Source organism: Falco rusticolus, chromosome 9 (genome assembly GCF_015220075.1).
Source record: "Falco rusticolus isolate bFalRus1 chromosome 9, bFalRus1.pri, whole genome shotgun sequence".
In the NCBI taxonomy this organism is placed as follows: domain Eukaryota; kingdom Metazoa; phylum Chordata; class Aves; order Falconiformes; family Falconidae; genus Falco; species Falco rusticolus.
In genome coordinates this window covers 5,252,372-5,264,099 of record NC_051195.1, presented here as the reverse complement: position 1 = coordinate 5,264,099, position 11,728 = coordinate 5,252,372, and positions in this window count along the sequence as shown.

Below are 11,728 nucleotides of genomic sequence, written 5' to 3'. Positions count from 1 at the left end.
ATAAAATATCTCAAGGTGACTTCACTAAGGATCCTAAGGAAAACGCACTCCCCACCTGACAGAAAACGGTCTCTCAATAGGCAAGTAGCCAGCACTTTCAGAACTGAGTTCCTTTCATATACACAATGAGGACTTCTGAACATGCAGAAAAATATGCTCATCAAACATTTTGCGGGGTTCTCTGGAAAAAGGAAAGCTATTACAAACTGTAACCACTCCTCTTATATTAAAACAACAAAAAAACCCCACCACCCCAAACCAAATAGCAACAGGAAAACCTAAAATACAGCAACAGACCCCTAACTTCCACGTTGCTAGTTTGTGCATTTGAGGGTCACTTAACCAGTAAATGAGCATATGTTGACTGAAATTAAATTCTTCTCTCTAATCAGCCACACCTGGAGGTCTTACGGCTTGAAGTGTTGCACAAACCATTGTCACAATTTGTGATGGTTTTAGAACATCTGTTGTAAGCCATCCGATAAGGCAGAGCTGGGCGGGACTCAAAACGGGCTTTGGTTCATCTGTGACGATGGCTGGGGGTCATGTCGGGGCAGTGCTCGTCGGTGGGAAGAGCTGAATCAAAGCATTGCTGCTTGTTTGGTTTAAAGCCAGGTGTAAGTTGGCAGATCAAGAAATGTCTTGATGTTTCCCAGCTATGAGACAACTTTCTTTCCCAGTGTAGAGAGAACAAAGGGGAGAGCGGAGCTGCAGCACGATGGGTTCATGGTGAGTTTGTATCCCCTGCCTCTCTGGGTCCTGTTTGATTTGGTTTTGGGAAATTTCCATTTTGGAGCCTGCAGAAGGACTCTGGTTGGGTCGCAGCTTCAGAGGGCACAGAAGCTCTGATACACACATCCAGAGCTGATGTTCTGCTGCTTGAGGGGTTGTTTCCTGCCTTCTCTTAGGAACAGTCAGCCAAGACTTTTAAGCGATGACCCACCCATCAGAGGAGCAGAATAATTTTCTGATCATCCTTTTCGTCACGCTGTTTGCTGCAAGTGTCTTGGATATTTTTGGTCCAAACTGTTTTCTAGGACATGCTGCAAGACTTTTCACTAATTTGCATCCTAAAGATGCGAATTAAATGCAAATTTTTCAATATAACCAAAGCAGTCACCCAGTTTTAATCAGATACTGTGTTGCTGAGTTTTTCTGCCTTTGTTTAGATGGTACCTAAAGACATGATAATTACATTTTAGAAAGATGCTAGCTTTTCTGGATGTTTTTTTGGTTTTCTGTAGGGATACAAAAAGTAGAATGTGTGAAGAGTCCCAGAAGCTGCAAACGTTATTTATGCTAAGTAGTATTAGCTGATAAAACTTTGTTTATGGAGTCACTGTTACCATGCACCCAACGTCAGCTGAAGGACCAGCTGAAGTGAAAAAGCCAACTTTGAAATGATACAAAGTCATAGGTGCAATGTTTTAAATTTTTTATCATTTTATCCCATAGAGAACAGCTTTGCGTCAACTCTGCTAAACCGACTTAAAAATAATCAAGGAATAACTCGGAAATTAAAGTTAAGATTCTGGAAATGTAGTTAAATACTGAAAAGCTCCATAGAACTTGTTTTGTTAATGGAGCTGTTGGTATGCAGCAAATCTGGTTTAGTGCAAAAGCTGATGCTGTTTGTTGTAGGAAAGAAAACGTTAGACATTCTGTTCTCGAGACTGAGGATGTTTACACACCAAATGCAGCATTTGCTCCAATTGTTCCCGTAAGAATTGACGTGAAGCACTTTTTTCAGCTTAGGTACTTTTTCAACTTTGAAAATGTTTTGTGACTCCCTTTTATGTACTAGAAGATGGTTATACGATATGAAGGCTGTATTTAGGTCCACGGTCTTGCTTTCCCTATGTTCAGAGAAAATTTCCTTATGTTCTACCGTGTGATTTTTACCTAACACAAACTGTTATGCTCCCTTCTTAAATGCTAAAGTACTTCAGTCCTCTCAATGTCTGTCCAGTCAAGCTTTAAAAAAAAAAATATTTTCTCGGTTTAATTGCAGCAATGCCTGCATATGATTGATATGGCAGGTTATTTTGATAGTTGCTTGAATAATAAAAGCTAGACTCGGCAAGCTATTTGTCACAAAATATATTTGACTGCCATGCAGGTTTCGTAGTTCCCAAGATCCGAAGCAAGGTGCAGCAGCAGGCTTTCCATTTTGTGCTAGAACTATTGTAGCTCTACTGTACTTTGACTTCAGTGTTTCAATTTGCAGAGATAAACAGTTGTCTGGCGGTAATACAGCTTGTTATTATTTAATAATTATTTAAAATGTGCCCTGTTACCCTTGTGTAAGAATCTGGGCCACGAGAAGGTTGTGGTTGTCCTGTAATGCTTTGGGGGGCTGACACAGCACATGGCTAAAGCACCCGATGAGCTGGTGGCTCAGAGTGTTGTAATTTAATAGCCAACCTTCTCTATACTGCTGCTTCTCTTCAGAAGTGTCCAAAAAAAATTATTTTTTTTTTTGAACTTTAAAAGCCTTCTGGCACTGAATTACATCTATTTTTTGACTGAAACATATCTGCTCTATGCTAACCTCATTATCCAGGAATGATTTCTAGAAGAGGAAGCGAAGAATAATTAAATCATTCCTAACTGAAGGAAATGCTTCGCAGAACTATGCAAATTCCAATTTGGCCAAGATGCTGTGGTTTCATATTCTATTTCTGGGAATGACAGAGGGAGGAACGGTTATTTTTGGAGTTACGGATAGCCAGATTTTGTCTCTTGCCTTGAGACAAGTGTGCTGGGACATCCCTGCTCAGGAGGAGGCACGGCACCTGGCATCGCCCGCTTCTCAGTAGCTGTCCTGCTGTTCAGGGCTTGTAAATTCAACTTGCCCCGCTCGCTGCAAGTGTTGCCTGCTGCGGCTGACACTTCCCGAGATCCATGAAGTGGGGCGTTTTGCCTGTGTGCAGTAGTAGGGCTTGGCCATTCTCTGAAGTAGCTTCTCTGCAGTGATGCGCTGCCCCGGCTGTCCGTGGGGCAAAGGTACAAGGGGATGGACCCGCCTAGCCTGCGATACAGTGCCTGGGAAAAAAAGTGGGATTACGTTTTGGAATTAAAAAATCAGATTCCCGTGTGTGCGCTCAGCAGGAGTGCCTGGGGGAGCCCACAGGCTCGGCACAGCCCCCCCAGGCTCTGAGGCTCACATCTTTAAATTTTCACATTTTTCCATCTGCAGATCTCACTCTTAAAAGCCTTCAGGCAAAAAGAGGTAGGGGGGAAACCCCACAACTAGCTATTTTTATGTGGGGGTGTTTGCAAAGATGTTAGTGATGTGTTATTGAATTATTAAGTGGGGAAAATATAATTACAGTGCTGGAAGAGTGGCTTTTCAGTGCTCCACAACTTTTGTCTTTCAAAGAATCAGATTGCTAAAATGAGTTATGCACTCAAGAAATCGGCTTAGAGTTAACAACATAGGTTCTGCTTTTCCAGTTTTTCCTTTAAAAGTTACATATTATAATAATGAAGTGTAAATAGCAGACTTCAGTGATCTGCAAAAGGTACCAGCCTTGCGTCTTTTCTAAACTGGTTGATTTATGTGCTGTTTGCTGTTTTTGAGAACACAAAACAATTAATTTATGTGTGAAAAGAAGAGTGAATTAATCCTAGAGAGCCCTGGAGCCTTTAAAGACCTGAATCATATGTTGAGCTCGTTTAAAACTTGCATAAGAAATTAATGTAGAATAAAGCCCTTTAATTTGAAAAGTGCATCTATAGTAGGTGTCCCTAGGATATCTTCTGGATCATTATTTAGAAAGGTTAAGGAGGACTTTATTTTTTTCTCTCTTTCTTTTTTTTATATTCAGTATGTATTTTCCAGTTTGCAGCTCAACATGGTGCATTTCAACTTATAAAGAGACAGAGATTTTAAAAAGAAACAGGGAGCTTTTTATTCACCTTCCACTTAATTTCCTTGCTGCCTTGCCAGTCCCAGCTTAATGAATGTAATTGCTACCTTTGATGAAAATACTATTATCAAGATCACACATTACATTGGAAAACAGTTTTTCTTTAAACACAGCTACTGCAGTCTCTAATTATGCATGTAACAAGTGGCTCCCGAACAAAAGAGCATGTTGTCTACAATTGCTAGGAATTGGAGCAAGGCAAATTTGAACAAAGAACAGATTAGATTTGCTCCATGCTCCACAAAGCCCATTCCCCTGATTAATTTCCTGCAAAAACTAAAACAATTCTCTCTTAAAAGAAACTCGCCCTCATCTCCAGAATGATCCATATGCCATTTGTGTCAATCTATATGATGATAATGGCTACAGATTTAAATTATTAACTATTAGATGTAGTAAAATAGGAAAGCTCTTTTATAAACTTGCCTTTTCATATGTAAATAAGCAGTACAAGGACTTAAGGAACAAAAAACTGACTTTTCTGTGGAAACCAGGAGCAAGAAAGCACCCAGTAACTGAAGGTCTGAATTGTGCACATATAATCCAATTATTTTGTCAGTTTACTCTGCGCTCCTTATTCTGCGTGGGCGTTGCAGCAGGAGTGTCAGGTCTCCCAAAGTCATGGTGGGTTTTCCAAGAATGACATGCGTGAGGGCTGCTTCCCATGTGTGCGCCTTGAGGAGAGTTCTCCTGGAAAGGTTTTAACTTAATTCTTAAATTATTTTGTTAACAGGATTTAATGAGTCAAAATCAGATGTGGAAATACATTTTGCTGCTATTCCACGGAAAAGCAGGCAGACATTGGTAAAATCTTGAATTAGTAGCTGGCATGATAAAATCCTGCGAAATGGATTGAATTCTTTTTTGTATTACTAATACAAGAAATTAGTCATAGCAATTTAGAACATAATGTTATTTTTCATTCTTATTTGTATTGATCTAGGATCCCTAGCTGTGGCCCATTGTACAAGATGCATATAAACCCCGGTTATCCGGGTAAAAGAAGAGAAAAAAAAAAAGTTCTGCTTCAAAGTGTTTGCAAACTGCGTTAGGATTATATGTGGACTAATGTCAACCAGTGTCTAGATTATTTGTAAGAAAAATTGGTGAGCAGAAACAGTGTACTGGTACAAACGTGTCCCTAGCCCTGCACCCTCTCGCTTGCCCTGGTGAAGATGCTTTGTTCCTGCAAGTCAAGTCAGTCCAGTGGCAGAAGTGTTGGTCCCGCAGCTGTGGTGAACGCGGTGTCTGCTTGGCACTGCTCTCTGCCGGGCTGAGCCCAATGCCCCTGTGCCTGTAATACACTCTGCAGGCCTCGGATCTGTTAGTCTGGGCTTCTGGGGTTTGGGGGAAGGTGTTCCGAGCGGTGTCCCCTCTGCCACCGCAGGCACTGCCTGGCTGGGCTGTGAACCCTTCCAGTGGCCAAAGCCGGGGGGCAGTGAACAGTGACGTCTGCTCGTGGACGGGCCGGTGCTGACCCAGGTAACACCAGCTGTATTCGCTGTCAAAAGCCCATCAAAGAGAGGAGGTGCTGAGGCCTCTGTATAGTTTTAAAATCCTTTGAGCTATATCTTCAGTGGGTTGGTTTACACCCTTGAAACTTGCATTTCAAAGCAAGATGCTGCTGAGAAACCTCCCAAGCTTCATAGCTACCGCCAGCACTCCCAGTGCTTTACATAAAGCTGTAGCTCTTCATCCGAGATGTCTTTTCATGACAGCGTACCCCTCCGTCAGCTCCGCCCCTGCACTCCTGGGATGTCTAGTTTAAGTCTCTCGGACCGAGTAACTCTGGTCTGTGACGTTGTGCTTGAGACAGGCAATGCTCCCAGTGCTGAGAGGGCGATATTATGCAGCGTAATGCAGCACCATCAGATGCAGCAGAAGAGAAACGATTCTAAAATTAATGATGTGCAATGGCCAATAATAGGTTCCTCACTGTGAAGCCATTTTGCAAGAGAAAATGGCAAGGAGGGGAAGGAAAAAAGATGCCAATTTTATTTTTCAAATTAGTATGAATGGCGAGGATTTTTCTGAGTATCCACAGCCCTTCCTCTTCCTTGGGACTCGTGCTGCACAAGGTCCTGCCGTCTCTTGTTCTTACACAAATCATAAGGGAATGAAGGCCATGTGGAAACTTGCAGGAGCAAGTTGCGAGTGCTTTCAGCAAGGGCAGGCTTTGCCAGTGCTGGGGATCTCAGCGCTGCCGGAGCTGCGTTGCAGCACGCTTGCATGGGCAAGTGCCTCCTGCAGCCTGCATGGTTTCTCGTACTTCTCCTTGGGGCTAAGGCAGAACTCAGAACACCTTACAAGTCTGTCTGCTTAGGAAATTAAAATTTTGCTGTTTTAGAATACCAGCTAAACGTCAAAAAGCGGTGTCAGCTGGCCAAGGTCAAAGGATTAAAATAATCTTAAATTATTTTAGAAGAACCTACAAGAGTCCCAGTCTTGCAGCCTGCTGTTTCAAAAGCGAGGTACGGGAGATGGGGTGCGTGTCCCACGGGTCGCTGCAGGGCTGGGGCTGCTGAGCTCTGCTTTCTCATTCAACATGCAGCAAACCGTAAGGAGCTTCCCTCTGAGAAGGAAAAATAGTAACAGGCATGTGCTCGGTGCCAGCAGTGAAAGAAGTCAGGTGGCAGAGGTATGTGTGTTAGCAGCCTACTTCTTTCTGCACAATAGCTTCCAGGGTCTTTGTATTCTCATAATGTCAATGCAGAGATCAGGGGGACAATCCTGCCCGTTACACCTGTCATTTATCCCTTCTCAGTCACTAAAGGTGCTTTGTTTGCAGACTATCACCATTCTTCCCAACTCGCATTACTTGCAGTTAATACAAAATCTTTAAAATGTACCCTGCAGATAAGGGGAAAAAAAAAAAAAAACAACCAACCCTCATCATTTTCCATGTGGATAGAATTAATCAAGATGTCATTATGACACCAAATGAAATTACTTAGAACATCATAAAATCCTCATTCATCTCAGCGTCAGTATCTTTAAGAAACTGAGTAAAAGAAAATGTAAGTCCTTTCTGTGGACATCAACATTTCTGTTCCTAGACATCTTTTCGTGTTTCAGGTATCATGGGTCTTCCGATGATGGGACCAGTGCAGCACCTGCACTGGGGAAAAGAAACCTGAGAACAGCCCCATAGTTTTAAGGCTTCTAGCTGCAAATATCAGTGACGAAAAGGGAAAGGATTATAATCACTACCTGGGGAAGCTGGAGAACAAACCCGATATATTTAGAAAATGCAGAATTACTTGTGGTTTAGTTCCTTGTCTTCCCCAAAACAAGTTGAAAGTATTGTTTTGAGTTTGGGGACACAGATTTCTGTACCTTTCTGAAGAAATGTCAGGCTGAGAGGTTTTCACCTTTTAGAAACTAACCTGTTGTTCCCTGCGGTGGATGTTAGGGTCTTGGTTTACTGTAGCATTTAATGCAGCACACTGTAAAAAGGCTGGCTGGAGAGAAGACGTGGCACTTGGACAGCATGAATATTTATCCCTTTGTCACCCCATCCCCGCTTAGGTCTCGCATCACCCAGTTTTAGGAGTTTAGCACGCTTACTGGTGTAGCTCCCAGATCCATAAGTGTTCTTCCAGGTGTGATATGGCACCTACTAATGCGTAATTTTTTTAGCACAGACATCTGGAATAAGCATTAATTCACAAAGGCCCTCATAGCCCCTAGTGCAGCGGTTGTGTGGGGCTGCAGGAGGGATCTCCCAGGGGGTACGGCGCACGTGCTGATTGCTACGGAGGGGCTCAGGGTCGGTTCTTTTCTATGGGCAGATCAAAGCAGAAACTGCAAACTCAAGCCCTGAAGCTTGCGTGTGGTGCTACAATGAATGGAAAGCAACCAGCCCCATTCCCTGGACGACGTCTTGTTTCTGTACAAAGTCCTCCCTGGTCAAGGGGTAGCGCTGCCCTCTCCTTTTGCACGGGCACACGGGGTAGCAGGATGTCTGTGGTGATCACAAACCGGGATCTAACTATTACCTGGCCAGCGGTGGGGCAGGGTGGGAGGCCTGGGATGGCCCTTCAAGGGAGAGGGTCTTGCTAATAGTGGACCAAAGAGGATCGTTCAGAAGTGGCGAGGAGGAGGAGGCATCTAGTGAGCGTGTATCCAGCTCAGCCCACTTCCTTCCTCCATCAGGTTCTTAAAATCATGCAGAGAAGGGAGCAGATCTTGCACCTGTGTTTAAATACTCTCGGTGCAAATAATCTCTTTGCTTTTACCTAAGCCCAGTGCAAATGCAAAAGGGAAAGAGTAGCCGGTGCAAGGGGCTGCAGAGGTGCAGAGATCACTTGCCCCTGCCGGATTGATGGAGCTGAGAACGAGCCAGCTCGGTGCACACTGGCGTAACCGCACCAGTCGTTTATTTCACGCTCTTCTCTGTGTAGATGTATGATCCAGAAAGAAGGAAAAAGTAGTTGAGGTTTAAACTCTTATCACTAAAGTAAGTCTCCCTCTACATTAAAAAACTATCCAGACATTGTAACAAGAATGGGTTCAGTTCTTATGTCATAAATTTGTGTGTGTAGAAAAAAGACTTATTGGTGAATTTAGCAGTATTTTTCGTTGAACTGGCAGTTGCTAACCATTACACCAGTATTTATTTGATTCTTAAAGAGCACAAAAGCATGGACTACAAATAAAGAAGATGGAGTAATAGCTTTTGACTGGACCACTAGCTTTAAACTTGAAATGAAGTGTCCAGTTTTGAGTTACTGTGTCCAAATGCCATTTGTACAGTTTGAAAAGTGGGGGCATTTTTCCAGCTTGTCACTGTTAGCTGTAGTTCATTCCAGTGAATGATATCACTGAAGGAGCAGTTGTTCTGCTATAAGTACTTCACTCATGACTGGAATGTATTAAATGTATTAATCTGTGCCTCAGAGTGTAATTTAGGGAAGCCCTACATTTGACACATTCTTGTACATCCTTATTTTATTGCCTTATCCTGCAGGTAACAATGTCTCAAAAGCAAAGAGACTGGATGAAGTTAAAATTACATGTCACCAAGTATTATATGCACTTTTTGTTGCTCATTTCGCTGTCAAAATTACAGATTTTCAACAACATTAGTTTAAATATGTTTATGACTTGATTTACACCTCTGATGTCAAAATAAAATCCCAGGCAGGATTCCAAGGCTTCTAATGAGCTGGGAGGTGAGATGAAGCCATGAGGGGAACGTCCCCAGCCTCACAGCTACATCTTTCACGGCAAAACTCTGTCGCAAACGGCACCTAGGCCAACCAACGATAAAACGTGAGGGCTGAGTTATCCTGGAGAGTATTTGTCAAACCTGCTTTAAGTCAGCAGAATAAAAACGTATTTTTGCGGCAATGTTAGACCTTATGTCAACTAAGTGAACCCATACAGCATTTATAGCCACCTCGTGACTATTACCTATCATAAATTTGAAACACTCTTAATCCATAGGTGTATCATTTTGAGGTACTTCAAGATACTTGTGCCACCTTCTATTTTCAATGTAACCATCATCAGTATTGCTGTTGGCAATTAAATAAGGGCACAATTAGTAGTAATAAATGGCATTTTCTGAATTATGAGTTATGCACCTGCAGAAAGAAATGCATGTCTTGCTGCCCAAACGAGGTGTAGGTAACGAAGCCCTGGTTGTTGCAGGCAAATACAGAGGCATTTGCAATGTCGTGGTTATCAGCCCTGGACTCCCGGCAATTAAGGCAGTTTAAGTAGTTGGATTGAAATTAGAGTGCTAGTGACTGTGTGCTGAAAACTAACTCATCTCTCATTCCTTCACGTGATGTGGAGAGCATTTAACAACCACCTTATACCTTCCTTACGTCTGATCAGAATTTCCCTGGAAGAGCTGAAACCCACAGCAATATTTACTCTAAACACACCGGGCTGCGTTTCTTGTATTGACGTCCGAGTCTTCCCTTGTATACATTTCAAAATGAATATCCCGAGCTACCCACAGCTTTTCCTACGGGGCGTAAAAGCCTTCGCTACAGAGCGAGGCAATTCATAAACGTAGCCAAGTGCCCCCGCTCCACCTGCAGGCATCGTTAGCTGGCAGTGATGGGGATGATCGAGGAGATGGGACCAGTGACTGAACTCCGACCTTATCGATCCAGCCACCTCCACCCAGCTGAGTTGCTGCGGTCCAGTCAGCTGAAAAGGAATTTAAAGGGCACTCGTCTTCCCTGCTCAGCCCTCCTGTCATTAATAACGTTTTCATCCATGACAGTGATAAACACGCGGTACTTGAGGAGAGTTTATTAAGGTCAGTCTATAAATAAAAATTAAAATTTAAAAAAATGGGTTTACACAGATGAACAGATGGATGAATAAAGTGATTGGTAAAACAATAAATATGAAAATAGACAGATGGATGAAGTATCTAGCAGCTATCCTCTAAAAGCCCAATGCCTCAAATGCTGGCAATGTTATACCAGACCCTTCTCTCCCCTCTGATAAAAAACAGATTTAATGAAGCTGCTGCAGAACTTATAGGTTTCGTGGATCTATGGCCTGACTAATATTTTGTCATTTAATGCCTATTCTCCAGCCTGATAAAAAGGATTGCAGCCATTTCTCTATGTCAGGTATATAACCGAGTGCTACTAAAATTTAAATGTCTCATCTGTCCTTGGATTTAAATACAGATGGCCTTAAACCTCTGAGTTTTTCTTAATGTGAGATGGTATACAATGCCCTGCCTGACTTCTTTCATCATTCTCAAAGAGACAAAGATCAGTATCTCGGTGGAATTCAGGCAACCAGCAAGCAAATATTCTTCTTCACTTTCAAAATAGGAATATCATTCAGAAAAATAAAGCCAAAAAGCCCAATAACATTTCAGTCCCCATCAGCTAAGGAATGCTGGCAGGCCTTTATAAAACACAAGTCCACTCAATCTAAAACTTCCTTGTGAATCATTTAATGGCTTGCTATCATGTGAGTTAAACTATAAATTTTATCTTTAGTATTGTTTAAAGGTGATGAGAAGCTGGAAAAGGAGAAAAGTTCATTGTAATTTCACATGATTTTTGAAGGGTTTGCTTCTGTGCTGGCTCTGTAGGTAGGTGAGCTTGAGCAGGAGGAGGCATCATTTCAGGGAAGCTTGTACAATCATTAAGCCTAAAGACTTGACTCCAATTCAAGAACACAGGCTTCAAGGTTGCAACATCTAAAAGAAACTTAATTGTTGCCTCTGATTAAATATTTCAAAACCGTTACTTAGATCATTGTGATTATTGATCCTTTATTATGCCTTGGTTCCTTAATGGTCACGCAGACACTAACCTGCATTAGGTGGAATCACGTGCATCATTGTTTGCGGCAAATGAAGATTTTGAATGCCGAATCTGAATGTCGGCTCAGGACTCGTCCAGCCCTGGCGTGCCATCAATTTCCATTGAAAGCAGCTGCCTAAGTGAAATGGATGAGAAGAGAGGGTGCCGGGCGCCTTGCAGAAGCGACGAGACTCTGCATGACTTGGTCCTTAGGAAGCAATTCAGTCTAATAATGAAGAGGTGATGGGGCACATAACTAGTGTTAGTTAAATCCAGGTTTAAACTGAATAAACCAAGAGTATTGCAGGTCCCTAATGAACAATCAAAAAGGTGGTTAGGATTGTGCAGAGCAGCCGTATTACTTAAAATAAGCAACAGTTAGGGGAATAATGGCTTTCAGCCAGTTGTCGAGTAGATTTGAATGGCAGATTGGAGAGAAGGCAGAGATCCTTCTGCCAGCCATCGCCATCCAGCCCTGGACTAAGCTGTGACACGGGATCCTGGCAG